This window comes from Apium graveolens, chromosome 8, assembly GCF_009905375.1.
Source record: "Apium graveolens cultivar Ventura chromosome 8, ASM990537v1, whole genome shotgun sequence".
In the NCBI taxonomy this organism is placed as follows: Eukaryota; Viridiplantae; Streptophyta; class Magnoliopsida; order Apiales; family Apiaceae; genus Apium; species Apium graveolens.
In genome coordinates, this window is record NC_133654.1 from 117,330,148 (window position 1) to 117,344,352 (window position 14,205).

A 14,205-nucleotide genomic window follows, 5' to 3' on the forward strand; every position below is an offset into this window, starting at 1 on the left:
TGATTTCGGATCTGGAAATCATGTTAGAGCTTGACTCAATCTAATTAGAATCGATCTCCTTTTAACTAACCATCAGTTGGTAAATTTGATCAATTAACTCATTTAACTGATCACTTGAACCAAGTGCTGACTAGCTAACTGGAATCAAAGACCAATTATATAAAGTCGGTTTGGTCATAACAACTTTCTCAAGAACCGAGATCACAATTATTTGGAGTACTGACGAGAACGATAATATACTTCTTTGTCCTTAACTATAGGGTAATTTCAGAAAATTTTGGCAGCACTTCCCTTATATCATTGATTACCAGTCGGACTCAAGCCGACATCATCAATCAACCAAATCATCCATAATCATATCCGTCCACTTCCAACAACCACATCCACCCATTCAACACAATTCAGATTATATCGTTTTGATCAGCATATGTATTATTAATTGGCATAACATATATCTTTTTAATTGGGAAATTGGGTCTTACACCAACAATGATTAATATAACCATACCCTTCTCAGTCCATTCAGAATATTACGAATTGTTATTAATGAACTTAAGGTTTGATTTCATGATTCTTTTAATTTATTTCTGACCATTATTAATCGATTTATCTTTTAATAACTGCGCATGGTCTTTATTATTATCGTCACCATATGGTGGGAACTCAATCGTTAGATCATTATTTCTTGAAAAGTTTCACAGTCGAGTCACCATTGCTTCATCTCCATTTATGGCTTCGCATCGAACTTTCGTCACTAACCCGGGTATGAGCATTGAATTCACCACCACTTATTTATGCAAGTTAGAAAACTTCACAATTTCTTGAAGAACACGTTCGAGCTTAGATTATATTTAAGATTTCTTCCATCTTGAATCTTCACTACAAATATCTTCCCGCAGCGAAGGGATGTTTCACGTAGTAATTGCATGTCTGAGTCATTGTTCAGAATTTCCTTGATCTTGATTGTCGTCCCGATACTCGTTTGCTTCGTTTGACGCACACAACTTTACTTCCTTATTTTGTAATTGATCTAATGATTACGGTTCACTAACGATTCATTTCTTATCAAAATCTTCCAATTCGATGTGCATCGCGTTAACGTACTCTAACATACTGACGAGATCCTCGTAACACGAATAACTGTCAGATTTGATATATTTTCCACGACCGCATTGTCGGTGCATCCATTCTTCTTTGCTCACAAATGTCCCCCATTTATCGGCTTTCAATCATATTCTCCTTCGACATGTACTTCTACCTGTCGCACAGGACTATTCTATTTCTTTTGTAATCGTCAGAGAACAAACTCGATGCAAGAGGAGAGTTTATGAACATGATTTTGATTGAAAAATGGAATAAGGAATAACAATGCAACAACCGATTGGAAGAATTTGTAAATCAGAAAATTGAAGGAAGAAAAATGAGTGAAGAATGAGACAACCATATTCATACTCAAGATGGCCAGTCTTTCATACTATATGGCATACAGCACATGATTAGGTGGCGTCCCACCCGACTCTTCGTCATTTCGACAAAGCGTCATATCACAACACTGTTGTCTCAATCAGGAATCAAGAGTTTGAGAAGAGAAACAATTTAGGAGAGATACAGAAATTTCATTTTTGTCTCATATGTTTTATTCACAGAAGAAGCTCATACGTATTCAAAAATCAAGAAAACATATACTACCGGATCAGAAGAAAAAAAATGTCGATGTTGATCACCTTCCACGCTTCACTTACGTATGCTTTCAGAAGCCATTCGGATGAGAGCTTCACCGTTTAGGTTACGTTATAACTTCGGAATGTCTTCTGGAAATGCCTTCATATTCAAAGCTTTAATAATTCGATCATATCGTGTCCTTACAAAATTTATAATCATTGCTTCTAGTCGCATTCAAGAAACAAGAAAAACGTATACTATCGTATTTGAAGAAAGAATGTCAATATTGGTCACCTTCCATGCTTTGCCTACATCTGCCTTCAGGATCGTTCGGATACAGGTTTACGATTTAAATCACATCATTGCTTCGAAATGATGTCTGGAAATGCCTTCACACCAAATGCTTCAATAATTTGGTCTTAATTACGTCATTCCAAAATTTAAAATCACGGCTTCAGATTTCATCCATGTCGCATAAAATATCCATCGATCACGCAATGCCTCAATTTTGTCGATAAAAATATGATTCTTCTTTCACCATCTAGGAGATTCTGCCATTTTCTTCAATCATCCTCCGTCCATTCAAATCACGAACTGTAATAACCCCAATTTTTGAGAAATTTTGAAACCCTTATGAATAGTGTTTTTGCTGAACGAGAAAACTTTTCATGCCACGCTATGTAGGGGTTCTGTTATTGATCTTATGGGATATTATTAGTACTCTATGTGGTATATAAGTGTATGTAAAGATCGTCAGAATCCAATTCCGAACACTTTGATTTTTCCCGGAAATTCACAAGATACGGAGAGAATTGAGTATAAGGTAACAGGATAAAAAGGATTTAAATTAAAGGATTATAGGAGGGTATCATAGAAGGAATACAATATATTGAGAAAGGTTAAGGGAACCTAAGTAATAAGATCCCGGGTATGATCCCTCAAATGATAAACGAGAACAAAAGATAAGCGAACCGTAAAATAAATAAGTGACCAAGAGACAAGCTTGTACAAGAAGCCAGGGATTGTGACATCATCAAACCACAAGGTGTGGACAAGTGGGAGCATTATGACATGTGCAAGGTGACATAAGCATGACATGGGAAGGAAGGAGGTGTGGTGGCTTTGTAACCACACAAATTCAAGGGCAAGAAGGTAATTGACTAAAGCAAGCACAAAAACCAAGCAACCAAGCCAAGCAAAAATCATTTTCATCAAAAATCAAAAAGCAACCAAGGCTTTGTTCTTGAAGCTCTCGGCTTTTTACTATTCATAAGGCAAGAACAATTCAAAACTCAAGATCCAAGCTTCCTAAATTGGTAAGATAATTCCCTAATCATCTTCATGCTTAGTTAGGACTATATCATGAGTTTAAGCCATTAATTCCTTCTCAATCTTCTTCATTTAATCAAAGAAGAAGACTATGAATAGTGTTTTCAAGTTTTTTAACTTGAAGTTTTCTTGTTTTTCTTGAAGATCCAAGCTTTCCTAAGACTTCTCAAAGCTTCTTAAGGCTTCCTAGCTCATCCCACCACTTCAAGGAAGGTATACCATCTCCAAACCCTAGATCCCTATGTATTATAAGATGATTTTAATTGGTAGGATGATATTGTAGCTTGTTGTTGTGATTTAGAGTTTGGGATTTGGAATGGTAGTGAAATGGAATGGTAAATGTTGTGGTTTTGATTAAAAGAACTTAATTATGATTAAAGTTAAGTTTAGGCATAAGTATGATGATTAAATTGAATTGGTTGGGGTTGTTATGATGTGATGAGGATGGATGTTGGTTGTATGTTGGATTTGAGGTTGGTTTGTGGTTGGTTTTGAATGGTTAAAAATTGGGAAATCGCGTAAACATAGCCGTCGTAACGTCCGATTTTCTTTGGACTGTTTTTGTGCATAGCATTAGGACCCGAGAACCCCCTGCTAGATTATGACCACTGCCATGTTTAGATAGCTCATGTTACGAGCTTCGTTTTGATATGTAGTTCGTTCGATTCCGATGCACGGTTTAGGAGAAACGACCGTTTCAAGTAACGGCGTTTCGCGAACGAAACTTTTCCCCTCGCCTTACTTTGAAACATAGGTTAAAGACCAAAAAGGGTTAATTAATGTATGAAACATTTATGGTAAGTGTGTTAGGCAGTTGGTAAGACACTCGCGAAGGAATCGCTTTAAAACTCGTAAAGGTTAAATTATTAAAAATGGTGGAGCCGAGCGTACCCGAGTGACTTAAGCGAATCAGTGAGCGCAAAACAAGCGTTAGAGTCTAAGTTAGTTAAAGTATAGATTTACAAGTGACTTTGGTTTAATTCCAACTTACTTGTTGCTTATAGGTTACCAGACTCGTCCCGAGCCATTCGTAACCCCCAGTCGCTCAGGCAAGTATTCTATCTGTTATACTGTTGTTGTGATGTATACATTTGTATATGCATGATCTTGCGATAAATGCATATTGGTTATTTAGCAAATTCTTGCGATATATTATAGCATGTGATATGGTATATATGCATGCCTGTTTCATATTCTTGAAATATATATCTGTTGGTTCAGTTGATAATACCTATGCTAGAGAATAGCGGTAACTTGCATATACTCTTAGTATAGGGACCCAAAGGTGAAAATATTTTCTAAAAACCGGGAGTCGAGGATCCCGAGTAATCTTGTATATATGGATATGGATATATATATATATATATTTATATATATATATATGGTTATAGTTTTCCAAACTATTAATCGAATAAGGTTTATTCGATAACTTTAGCTTTATTTTATTATTGAATATTATTTTGAATATTCATCGGAGGACTTATGACTCCTTTTATTTTATTAATTGAATACTATTTTGAATATTCATTCGAGGGTTATGACTCAGTTTATTTTATTATTTGAATATGATTTGAATATTCATTCGAGGGTTATGACTCAGTTTATTTTATTATTTCAATATGATTTGAATATTCATTCGAGGGTTATGACTCAGTTTATATTATTTAATGATTATTAATTGGATATTCATTTGAGGATGTATGACTCCTTTATTTTATTTAATGAATATTATTTATAATATTCATTCGAGGTATTATGACTCCGCTTATTACTTATTATATTCTTTATTTTATTAAAGAATAAGGTGTTAATAATCAAACTTATTTTCGATTATTCAAATAAAGATAATACTTTCATATAAGTATATCTTTGGTTATTTAATACTCGTTTCAAGTATAAATTTTAATACTTCTACTTCAATTATTTTTATAAAGACTATTCTTTATGGGAATATTATTTAAATAATAATATTCGGTCATTTTCTAAATATTCTGGGGACTGATTTACTTCATTAAATCAGCTTTACTCCAAACACTCTTTAAAGTGTTTTCGAGTCTTCAAAATGATTTTTAAAAGTCAGAGTGGATCCCAAAACTCTTTTTTTTTTATATTTAAGATCTTCCTTTTAAGGGGATTTAAATACTCGCTCAAAACCTGGGGAATCCGGCTCTGTGGTGTATTTTATATTCGCAACGAGGTTGCAGTTTTGGTAAATGAATTGATTACTTGCCCAACGTTCGGGAAGTAAGCCCATCTAATTGAGTCGGCATAAGCGACAGGCCGGGGTACGGTCTATTATTGTGTAAGTGGCTGGGTGGCAGTCCATCAACACGTGAGGGGCCGGGTAACGGTCTAGCGCGAGGTCCTAATGCGGCCAGGGTGATGACCGGTGAGGAATTCATCCATCTACAGTAGAAAAGGTTACTTATTGGTATCTTTGCCTGATCAGCAAGATATCTGGTTTATGCCAAAATTCTTTTCCTTTCCAAAATTCATTGGATGTTTCAAACTCTGTTCATACTTTACATAACAGAGGTTCCAGGAAATGTTTAAAGAGATATATATATGTGGATATATGTATATCGGGACTAAATAAAGTATCTCATAACTTTTTCATTCAATAATATTTCAAAGATTGAATCTATTCAAATCTTGTCTTGTAGTCTCATCTATGTGATGAACTTTTGAAACTGATTATAACTTGAACGGTGGTAGTTCAAGTAGTATTGGGAAAGATATAAGTATATTGGGGTATTTGGTAACCTCATCTTTTAAACTTATATCTAATTAATAATTGTCTTATGTATGACAAAGATTTTCAGAAAAACGTTGAGACAAGGTTAGATATATTAGATCACCTTGCAACGATATTTTTATACAGTTATAAACTGGGACTTTGTGTATATTATGCATGGAAGAGGACTTCCAATATTTTGAAAAGTATATATGTATATATACTGAATATTTTGCGACTTCATCGCATTAAGATATCAAACTTGGTTCATTTCTTTTGACCAAGACTTTCATGAGTACTATGAGAAGGCTCATATATTGTTAATCATTATACATATTATTTTGGTGGGCTTGCTGCTCGCCCTTGCTTTCTTCTTTCATCACACAACATCAGATAGACAAGATGAACAGAACCAAGCTCCCGATTCGCAAGCGAGTAGGAGACGTTCCGCAGTTTTCTAGAAGCATTAATGCCGCCGTAGCCGAGGTAGGAACTACCAATAGGCTAGGCTTTCAACTTTTGATGTACCAGATTTATTTATATTTATGAATTGTAATAATGGCAAAGAAATGTAAATTTATTCAGAAAACCTTTTAAGGTGTATTGGCAGATAATTATGGAATAAAATGACTTGTGGTTATTTTTTTGGATGTTCATCTCTGAGACTATAACGTGTGGTGTGTGTGTTTATTGTGGGGTCACAGTACAGAGGAGTTGAGTAGTTATTAAGATTGGGTGTTATTAAGGGAAATGGAACTCGTGACGACCCGGATCCCCGACCCCGGATCTGGGGGTGTTACAGAAATGGTATCAGAGCCAAGCGTTATAAACCTCAGAGATGATGGGGCGTTAAGATAATAAGTTCACTAAGATAATAAGAACTTTTGCCAAGTTCATAGTCGGGCTACCTAACGTAGCACTGACAGATAAAACCCTTACGGGAACCCTTATAAGTATCGTGATAGTAACATAGTTCGTTCTCGTATAGGGCAGCGGAGCACTAAACCTTGAGGTTCAGGAGCATCAGCATGAAGATGTTTTATTACAAGTTGGAGATCAAATTGTGAATCCGATGGAGTACCCTAATGAGGGACCGGATGAGGTTCAGATAGAGAATGCTGCGGTTGAGGATGTTATTCCGGAAAGGATTGTGGCTGAGGAGGATCTCATGGAGGATCCTGATGAGAATGAAGAGAGGACCGTTGAGGAACGGATGACCGTAGTCAGGGCGACTACCAGAGCAAGAATGGCCGCGAGGGTGGCACTAGAGGATGAAGAGTTACCAAGGGCACAAAGGTTAATGAGGGCAGAAGGAGTGGGGCCTTCCGCGACCCCAATTATACCAGTATCAGACCCTCTTCCAGAGGCTCCTGTAGACATCCATGAGGTTCCACCAATTCCTGTTCCCCCCCCCCTATACAGAGCCCAGCATATACTGAGGAAATGCCACCTTTATCCCCTGCACCATTGTCACCTGATACCGTGCTTGGTTATCCATTTGGATCTCCTAGGTCTGCACCACCTGCCCCCCATGGACTGCTAGATGCTACCGCTCAGGCTTCTCTTATCGCTGATTATCATATGACTTTGGGTGGCCTGTCAGAGGCCCGGAATGTTAGGAGTGATCTGTTGGATCGACTTACTGCACCAAGGATTGAGGGTGGGATACTTCCGGCAGGATTAGCGTATAGCATGGAAAGGATTGAGGCTACCACCCGTGTTACAGCTAGGGGCCATCTTGAGGGTCAGGTTGATCCAGCTCTACTTGCGACTATCTTAGACCTCATCACCTCTGTGATGGAGCAGGTTAGGGATGTCGTGCGTGCTCGCATCTCTTAATCCATGGTAGTGTGTAGAGCCAGAGCAATCAAACAAGGGTCTCATGTAGCACCGCTTTTGGAGGATTAGCCTAAATTATGAATGATTAGTTTTAATGACGAGATGACTATCTATGGTAGTACTTTTGGGATAGGAGCGATAAGTTCATATGATGTAATCCTCTTTAATATGTTCAGTTGTTGTACCCTCGAACAAATGGTTATGTATATATTCGTTAATTTCAGTTCAGATCAGTTTGTTTGTGATAAAATCACATTGTTAATTGCTCTATTAACACTTAAGACAGTGTCATGAAGTTTATCGAACTTGAGAATTCACAATTTGCAATCGTGCAAGGACTAAACGAGGGGAAGACTTAAGCAAAGTAAGTGAGACAAATATCCGGAGATTCTCAAAATTTTCCAAGTAATATGCCCCCACAAGGAATAAGATTAGGGGCAAACCTTGAATGTGATAATCAGGGAGGTCGCGATTAAGATATAAAGAATCCGGAATATAATAAAGTGGAAAATGAAGATTTTAAATTAAAAGATGACCCCAGTTATGGGGAGTAGGAAGAAATATTTAGACTAAGACAGCAGAAGTCGAGCGAGATAAGGAGACCCGAGACGGTACTCCTATACGGAAATCCATGAACCTGTCTAAACAGAATTTATATTTTATTCCCAACCACCACCTTGAGGAAACAATGTGGTGTGAAATTCTTTCAGGACCTTTAAGTCGCTAAGCTCTCAGAGTTCCATGGAACAAGCTGACCCAGCCGAGGCAAGAGCCTGGCTAAAGGAAATATAGGAATCATTTGAGATTCTAAATGATTGACGAATCTCAAAAGGACTGTTTTTGTCACTTACCCTCCCAAGAGAGAGACCACCCGTTGGTAAAAGACCAAGAAAGGCACGGAGCCAGAGGTTAGAATAAAACTGATTTAAGTCCAGTCAATTGTTTTCGGGAAAGTAATTCCCAAAGATAAGGAGATAGTGTAAAAGCTTTAGAGCCAGAACAAAGGCAGACAAGTATGATAAATTATGAATCTAAGTTGTAAAAGTTGTCAAGATTCGTTCTGAGGACACGAATCCAGAATGACGGGATGTTTGAAATCAATGCTTATATTGTGATTGGTTTGTGAAATAACGATAAGAGAAAGGAAAATAAAAAGAAACTGAAGTGAAAAGGAATATAAAGGCAATAGAGTTTGAGGAATGATAAAGGAATTGGGTATGAGGAAACCCTAAAGACTCTAGCAATAGAAATAGAAAAGTATGTAATCGTCAGGATGAGGGTGATTCACCATGAGTTAAAATTGTTGGGTGAAGGCATAAGAGATACATATATTTTATCCCTAGTAAGTTGGGAGGATTCGAGGAAACCTTGAGATAATTCGAAGGATAAATAATGAGACGCGGATAGACTAAGGGGATAAGGAAGTAAGAAATTAGGAAAAATTGGATGAAGGAAGTGACCTTCAAGAAGGTAAAATGTAAGACCGGTGGCTTGATACCCAGAAAGGGAGACGCCAGGTATGAAAGATATCCCAATATTGAGGTGACTGTTGAGATAAACAACAAAAGTAAACACGGAATTATTAAGAAGAAGTTCACGTTGAACACGACCAATATCTTCCAGAACATCCTTGTTATCGTTACCAAATTAGGCAAGAAAAGCGGATAACCGTTGTTATCTTTTGGGAGGCCATATTGATTGACCTCATGGTGTATACAGATGATATTGTGAAATTAGGCATATACTATCGAGGTGGGAATGATTGAATAAGATACCCATATCAGGGATATATGACTTTATTTATCCATGGAAGGATGCTTGTACCTTTTTAAAGGTGGAATTAAGGATAGAACATCGGTAACTTAAAACGAATCCTAGGGGAATGCATAAAGGTTGGCATTTCACCCTTGATAGGGATAGTATGAGTTTTGACAGTATGAATTGGAAAGCATTAAGGTAATAATAACCTTTAAGGATCAGTGGAGAAATTTTTCAGAAGTATATAGACAATGGTTCTAGTAATAGTGAATGGTATTTTGATATGCCCTGTATCTAGGGAATACAGGAGGAACGATTCAAGGATAACCTTAGAGGTTTTATAAGGAAAAAGGTAATATTCAAAATTTTCAAGAATAGAAATGTTGATAAAGGAAATATGACGTAATTATATTGATGCCAAGTGAGGCACGTGTTAAACCACGAGAAGGTATGGATCGAACCAGTAATGGTCGAAATTGTTCAGGGCAATTAGGACTTAAGGTAGAAGATGCTCTAAGTATAATTGAGAGTCAGTCATGACAGTGATTAACCTCTAAAGACTGAGGCAACAACTTATGGAAAAAAATGGTGATTTTTTTTTACTTATCAGATGTTAAGGAAAACATCTTCACATAAGCTGTGATTGAAATGAGGTAGAAAATTTAGTTGAAGGTGGTTAAAAGACATTGATTATAAGGAACTATTACTATCAGGGAAGGCCAAAGAGGTGGCCAACACTTTAAAGGTAAGAGGATAATTATAGGCGCGTGTGCCAAAAGAATACAGTGATGATGGTTAAAAATGTGAAGGTTGAATTATGGTTAGGAAGATTGACATTCCTTCTGATGACCGTGCAATACCCAACTGTAATAGTAGTTGGTAAAGGTTTAATTTGTGTAATCGCCATGAACGGGCTATCTATCTTAGAAGGTCCTATCTTGAGATAAGCCAGAACCATGTTTCAAAAAGGACTAGATGAACCCTTGAGTTAATTCTTCTATTTAGGGCGTATGATTAAGAATGGTATTAACCTGCTATCGTTGCTTTGATTGAAACTCTTCTGCACTTTTATCTGCTTCATGTCATGAAAGTACGTCAGAGTTTGGAGTGTTCTTCATGAATTGTGATTGGTGGTTATGTTAACTCCTTAGGAGAATTAGATACGAGATGTATGGACTCCGTATGGTTAGCTATTAAGACTTCATGGAAAATGAATGACTACAGTAGGTCAGTGGTGGACCATAGTAAGGCAGCAATGATTCTGCGAGTAATGAGCTGATTACAACCGTGAGAGTTGTATTGGAATGGGTGTTGAAATTGAGTACCACTAATCGGGTCGTGGTAGTGTATAAGTTATCATTGATAGACTAATTAAGTAGAGTATCTACCTAGTGAATTATTATTCTTTCTTATCAATAGAGAGTCGTATTATTATACGAGGAAGGTTACGGTGCAAGCATAGAATTCTAGTAACGATGATGTATAGAATGAGATCCCAGATTCGATTTTCGATGTCGAGGGAGTTTCAAAGGTGATTGTGTATAAGCTCGAGGAAGAGCATGGGTCCATAGAATGATGGACGGGATAGCGAAAATATTTAGGCACGTGAAATGCGATGCTATAATACTTGATGCTGATATAAATACGTATATGTTTTGTTCTCCTATGACAAACCTCTATAGTTCAGAGGTAGGTTCCAAGCCAGATATTTTGTGGCAGTATATTTTTTTTTTCATATATACAATTCTCTTCAATTCGTTCTTTTCTCTTCTTTTCATTTCATGTAAGCTGAGAAGAACAACCCTTCCAGAAAGGGGAGGTATTGCCGAATGACTATCTATCTGTGTGATAGAAGCCTAGTAGGATACCAGCTATTGTTTAATTGCTTGTCAAGTGCTAAAGGCTGGCCACCTTCTGTACTAACTATGTGATATAACAAGTGTTCATGATCTTAGTGATCTCTCAACAAATTCCTTTACTTCTATTTGATTGATCAAATCTTGGAAAATAGGAACAACTGAAAAAGGAGTAATAAAGTGGTGGTAGTATGCGGAATGGGAACACATTCGTGATACTAAGGTTGACGTGGTTATTAAAAGGTTATAGAACGCTAACGAGCAAAAGTATAACCAGTATAATATTAGGAACGGAAGGTAGTAGCGATTACGAACTGGAAAAGAATGGGTATTGAGAAGCAGAAGCTCTAATGTTAAAAGCAATAATGAGAGTCTGTGCAATAGACTTGAAAGAATTTGGAATGATCATTTAACGCGGATTAAGTTATCTTACGACAATAGATCATATGTCAGTATTGAGGTATCGCCTTATGAGATCCTTGAGGGAAGACAATGTCGATCTCCCTTATGTTAGGATGAAGTTGTAGAGCGCAAGATGCTCGGACCCGCAGTAGTCCAAAGGACCAAGGATATGATAGATCTAATCAAAGGACGGCTGGTAGTAGCCCAAGATGGACATGATAAGTATGTTGATTTGACACGAAAGGATAAAGAGTATGAAATAGGGGACCTAGTAATGATATAGGTATCCCTTGGAAAGGATTGATGAGGTTCGGAAAGAAAGGAAAGCTAAGTCTACAATTTGTTGGACCCTTGGATATATTAAGACGTTTGGGAAGTTAGCATATGAGCTAGCCCTAACCCCGAACATGTAGCAGGTCGTAACGTGTTCCAAGTATCAATGTTAAGGAAGTGTAATTCGGATGCCAGTCAAATAGGGGCATATGAGCGCATAGACATGCAACCAGACGTAACCTATATGGACCAACCAGGAAGGGTATAGATTAAGAAGGAACGAGTGCTTAGGAGAAGGGTTATCAAACTAGTAAGAGTTTGATGGTAGAACCACAATGTGGGAAAATTTACTTGAGAGTTAGAAAGTGTAATGCTAAGAAAGTATCCCCATTTGTTTTCTATTTGATTCCGGGACGGAATCCTTTTAAGGAGGGGAGACTGTAATAACCCCAATTTTTGAGAAATTTTGAAACCCTTATGAATAGTGTTTTTGCTGAACGAGAAAACTTTTCATGCCACGCTATGTAGGGGTTCTGTTATTGATCTTATGGGATATTATTAGTACTCTATGTGGTATATAAGTGTATGTAAAGATCGTCAGAATCCAATTCCGAACACTTTGATTTTTCCCGGAAATTCACAAGATACGGAGAGAATTGAGTATAAGGTAACAGGATAAAAAGGATTTAAATTAAAGGATTATAGGAGGGGATCATAGAAGGAATACAATATATTGAGAAAGGTTAAGGGAACCTAAGTAATAAGATCCCGGGTATGATCCCTCAAACGATAAACGAGAACGAAAGATAAGCGAACCGTAAAACAAATAAGTGACCAAGAGACAGGCTTGTACAAGAAGCCAGGGATTGTGACATCATCAAACCACAAGGTGTGGACAAGTGGGAGCATTATGACATGTGCAAGGTGACATAAGCATGACATGGGAAGGAAGGAGGTGTGGTGGCTTTGTAACCACACAAATTCAAGGGCAAGAAGGTAATTGACTAAAGCAAGCACAAAAACCAAGCAACCAAGCCAAGCAAAAATCATTTTCATCAAAAATCAAAAAGCAACCAAGGCTTTGTTCTTGAAGCTCTCGGCTTTTTACTATTCATAAGGCAAGAACAATTCAAAACTCAAGATCCAAGCTTCCTAAATTGGTAAGATAATTCCCTAATCATCTTCATGCTTAGTTAGGACTATATCATGAGTTTAAGCCATTAATTCCTTCTCAATCTTCTTCATTTAATCAAAGAAGAAGACTATGAATAGTGTTTTCAAGTTTTTTAACTTGAAGTTTTCTTGTTTTTCTTGAAGATCCAAGCTTTCCTAAGACTTCTCAAAGCTTCTTAAGGCTTCCTAGCTCATCCCACCACTTCAAGGAAGGTATACCATCTCCAAACCCTAGATCCCTATGTATTATAAGATGATTTTAATTGGTAGGATGATATTGTAGCTTGTTGTTGTGATTTAGAGTTTGGGATTTGGAATGGTAGTGAAATGGAATGGTAAATGTTGTGGTTTTGATTAAAAGAACTTAATTATGATTAAAGTTAAGTTTAGGCATAAGTATGATGATTAAATTGAATTGGTTGGGGTTGTTATGATGTGATGAGGATGGATGTTGGTTGTATGTTGGATTTGAGGTTGGTTTGTGGTTGGTTTTGAATGGTTAAAAATTGGGAAATCGCGTAAACATAGCCGTCGTAACGTCCGATTTTCTTTGGACTGTTTTTGTGCATAGCATTAGGACCCGAGAACCCCCTGCTAGATTATGACCACTGCCATGTTTAGATAGCTCATGTTACGAGCTTCGTTTTGATATGTAGTTCGTTCGATTCCGATGCACGGTTTAGGAGAAACGACCGTTTCAAGTAACGGCGTTTCGCGAACGAAACTTTTCCCCTCGCCTTACTTTGAAACATAGGTTAAAGACCAAAAAGGGTTAATTAATGTATGAAACATTTATGGTAAGTGTGTTAGGCAGTTGGTAAGACACTCGCGAAGGAATCGCTTTAAAACTCGTAAAGGTTAAATTATTAAAAATGGTGGAGCCGAGCGTACCCGAGTGACTTAAGCGAATCAGTGAGCGCAAAACAAGCGTTAGAGTCTAAGTTAGTTAAAGTATAGATTTACAAGTGACTTTGGTTTAATTCCAACTTGTTGCTTATAGGTTACCAGACTCGTCCCGAGCCATTCGTAACCCCCAATCGCTCAGGTAAGTATTCTATCCGTTATACTGTTGTTGTGATGTATACATTTGTATATGCATGATCTTGCGATAAATGCATATTGGTTATTTAGCAAATTCTTGCGATATATTGTAGCATGTGATATGGTATATATGCATGC